Below are 4305 nucleotides of genomic sequence, written 5' to 3'. Positions count from 1 at the left end.
GGCCTCCTGCAGAGTAGTGATAACCTTGAACGACTCCTCAAATAACCGGGTGCAGTGTTTCACTGCACTATTGATCTCTATTATTTCTGTTGTAATGGCGCTGGCACGTTGTTCCTTCACCTCTTGCAGAGTTGAAGGTTGCGCCTTCAATTGGAGCTCGATTATCTGAAGTTTCAACTCCAGTTGAACCTTGGCCATCTCTTCCTTCGCCTCGCGCACCCCTGCTACGAGTTTCTGGATGCACACCTCCATTGGGTCTTCTACTGGGATGGCCAACTCCGGGACCATCTGGCAAGCATCCTCGACCACCTGCACAATTTTTCAGTTCTATGCCACTACCTCGTTGTGCTGCAAGCTCAACTGTTCCATATTGATTCGTTTCTCTCTCATGGCCTGGAGCGCGCGACCCTCCCTGGCTCGTAGTTCTATAATTACTCCGTCCTGCAAAACATAGAGCATCTCCCAAGGGAGTGCAACCATGTTTATTCCAACTCGCTTCAGTGCACTGGCCATAGGCCTGTCGGCCTCGTTTTCTATAACCAATGCTCCCTCTGGCAGCACTATAGTTTTGGTCATGCAGGTGCACAACATTTCCTCAGCCGCGACCGTGCTTATTGCGAGGTTGGTCGATAGAGTACTAGCCTGAGGAGTGCACACCTAAAAGTCCTGTATCTGTGCCTGGAGGGCCCCCAACACCATCTGGTTTTTCTCCACGAACTGCTGGAGGGCCTCCACAGTGAGGTCCCACACTGTCTCCCCTATGTCATGGAGATCCCCCTCAGTGAGGTTGATCGGGTCGAAAGAAGTCTTTGAGGCTTTTGACTTCTTCCGCGACCCCACCTGCTCTCTCAGGCGTTGTCGCTTTAGCTGTGTAGACGTTGTCTGTGGGTCCACGCCACCTTCCTCTGGATCTGTCTCCTGTTCGAGCGAAGGCGAATTTTCTCCCTTGCACTCCTTCTCAGCTATATTCACAACATCGTGCAACTCTTGCGCCTTGGCTGTATCTGATTTGTTCCTTCTCTTCTCTGCCAACTGTGCCATCCGCATTTTTGCCTCCTCCTTTTTCCTCTGTGCATCAGACTTCTCTGCTTCCATCGCAGAGCTGGCTGGAGCATGCCACTCCGACGGCCATGACTCAAGCATGGCAAATATGACATCGTCTATTGCCAGATAAGGTAGCTCCTTCCATGCCTTCATGGGGCCCTTCCTCGCCCTGATGTACACGTGTTGAAATTTTGCCTTGAACTTCGCGAAGCTCTGCAGACTGTTATAAACTATGGGCGATAACCGCGACTTGCTGTTAATCCCCATTATGATGTTCATCTCCATGAACACCTAGAATATTTTGTTGTCTCTGATCCTCTACGCATCTTTAGTTGCCCATAGCGAAGCGCACTTCACTACCTCCGGAAGATCCTGTGCAATCGTTGGGAACCAGTTGTCCTCGGGCAATTCCCAAGCCACCAGCATTATGGATAATAGAAGCCATGCATAGTGGAAAGTCTTCCCCTGCTACTGCGCCTCGTGACAGTTTTCTAAGAACTCTCTTCACAAGTAATCTGCCCAGTTAAACTGGACCCCTTCTGCGCACTGCGCAGCAAGTGCAACCACCGGCGCAGGCACCTCATCTGCGCAGCACTTCTGCACAACTTTCCCAGCTAATATCTGCATCGCGACTTTGACCGCAACGTTATTGATACTAGAGATTGTGTACCCTCTCTTTTTCTTCTCCATCTTGAACTTCTTCTTCATTACTTCCATGATGGGCAAATCATCACTTTTAACCTCGAATATGTTCACTAGATCCTCCCCTTTGCAAGGGAGCCGCGTAATTCGATGAATTAGATGATCCATGATGGGGATGGGCTCCTCTAGCCACAAACACCCATCATGTACCAGGCAAAGCAGCTTCCTGATGACAAAAATAGTCACTGGGGCACGATGGTAATGCGGCACCCAAAGCAAGTTTAACAATCCTGCTTTCTCTACTCCTCGCAACCACTTGTGCGGTTCCAACTCTATGACTCTCACCGATGTGTTTTTCTTCTGGTGAATTAGCTATGCGGTTTCCAAATGTGGGAATTTCTCATGGTCTGCGAGATCCCAATCTTCAAATTTTACAACCGACACCCATCTCAAGTGCGCTCTGTCAAAAATGATGTCATCGGGGAGCAATAGAGTTTGCAGAGAGCTCTTGCTCTCATCTAGGTCCTTGGGCACCCTTGCTTTCCCCTTCCACAAAGGAACATACATGGACAACCTAGTCAAAGGGTCCACACCCTGGTTTTCTTCCTCCATTTCTTCATCCTCCTCTTCTACCAGGATTTATTCAAAGTCTTCTTCCTCCTCATCGACTTCCAAATTGATCGCCTTCCCCTTTTCTTCCATGGTGAGCCTCGTCCTTAACAGATTCCTAGGGGACACGCACACCAATACCATAGGCTGCTTATCTTTCTTGGGTCTCGGTGTGCGTGGTAATTTAGGGATTTCTGTGACTATCCTGGTGCTTTCTGGGGCTTCTCCTACTGTTATGGCCTGCGCAGCCTCCTCAGCGGTCATCTCTCCAATATCTATGGCTTCCTTTGGCGCGGCCATACTGCTATTCCAAAATTCTCTCAACGGCTCAGGTAAGTGCTCAAACAATTCCTTCGACTTCAAAAGATCAAACAAATCAGGGTTCATGAATCTTTGGGCACGTAATAGCTCAATTCTCAAATTTCCAAGTGTTGTTTGCTGGGCAGCCCTTTGTAATTTATAGTGCCTTTTGAATTCGAATTTGACCGTTCCCCCCACTTTCGGTCCATTAATGCTCCCTTGGCGGCAGATTTTCCCAAATCTAGCCCATAAAGTTCGCCTTAAATGCCTATCGCCCACTCCATTTGGTCTCAAACCAAGCATCACATAATGAATAGTGACGGTAACAGTCACTTTCCAACTAACCTGTGTTGCAACGCAGCTACTCTCGCGCTGTCACGGACCTTGTGACACTTCGCTACTGCACGTAGTCCCATCATCGCGTAGCTCCCAGGTAGAGTATTTTATAGTCCCGCACCTCCTTTCAGCTATGTGGAGCGCTAATACTGTGCTTCCTGTGGCTAGTCAGATGGTCGGGCCACCTATGTATAGCTTCAAATGACTGCCATTTACTTTTCCTAGGAAGAGTTCGCCATTTAATTTTACCAACTGCACCGCGCCACCATCTGTGATCTCCTTAATAACATACAGTCCCATCCAATGCATCAAACTAGTAAACTCTCGACGGTAGTCCCCAAGTCTGTTAATGTAATCGAGCTCATCCTGCTCTATCACCATGGTCTTTCTACCAAGAAAGTCCTTCTTTATTCCTTCCTCAAGCTTCTTGACTTCTGCTTCTGCCATGGTGCTTTTCTCCCTCAACCGAACTCTTTCATCCATGAGTTCTTGGAGCCTAAGATCACCCTGTCGGATCTCTTCATCGAGTCCCAACCATTCTTCTTCGAGCTCTTCCAACTGCGCAAGCCTCTCCTCCAGGGCTCCGCAGTCCATCATACCTGTGAGCACTATTATGCGCAGACTAGGCACGATATATTCCATCGGCATTATGGCTTCCACTCCATAGACAAACCTAAAATGCATTTGTCCCATCAGTTTCTTGTATGTCGTCCTATAAGCCCATAATATTGCAGGTACGTGCAGGTCCCAATCACTTTGTTGCGCATTACATACCTTTGTTAGTGTGTTTCACACCTTACTAAATGCTTCCGCTTGGATAACCTTCTACACAATTGTCCTTCCTATGTACTATCTTTCCAACATTGAGAGCCATTTGCACATTTGTCCCCCCAACACATACTTATTGACCATCCCTTTCAGCGTGAAGTTCATGTGCATCCACGCAGGTTGTTTTCCATATGCCTGCATCCACCTGGCGAGACTTGCACATGGATCATTTCGTCCATTGTATTTGTCTATCAATCGCACCCTAGGCTTCCCAAATCGTGTGCACATCATCCTTCTACACTCGTGCTAGTCGTCAAAGCTCCCTTTGTGCGTACCCCACCACCTCGCAGGTGTAGCGCGCAGTACCTAATTCAAGGCCTAGAAGTGTTACTTTTCCGACATCTCCCTTTCAAATTTATTCAAGAAGGTATCTACCTCACTTAGGCCATCATAAGTAGGCAGGTCTCTTACTTCTATCGATACGCAGTGCAGCGACCTTGTCATCATATTACAATTCAGTGTAGTCACCTCATGTAACTGATTCTGCCATCGCTTTGTTTCCTCATCTGAATCCAAAGTATAGGAGCTCTCGCGCTCCCATGCAAG

Source organism: Pinus tabuliformis, chromosome 6 (assembly GCF_031772625.1).
Source record: "Pinus tabuliformis cultivar Carrire ecotype Pingquan chromosome 6, CPIR1, whole genome shotgun sequence".
Taxonomy (NCBI): domain Eukaryota; kingdom Viridiplantae; phylum Streptophyta; class Pinopsida; order Pinales; family Pinaceae; genus Pinus; species Pinus tabuliformis.
Note: the sequence above shows the minus strand (reverse complement) of the source record.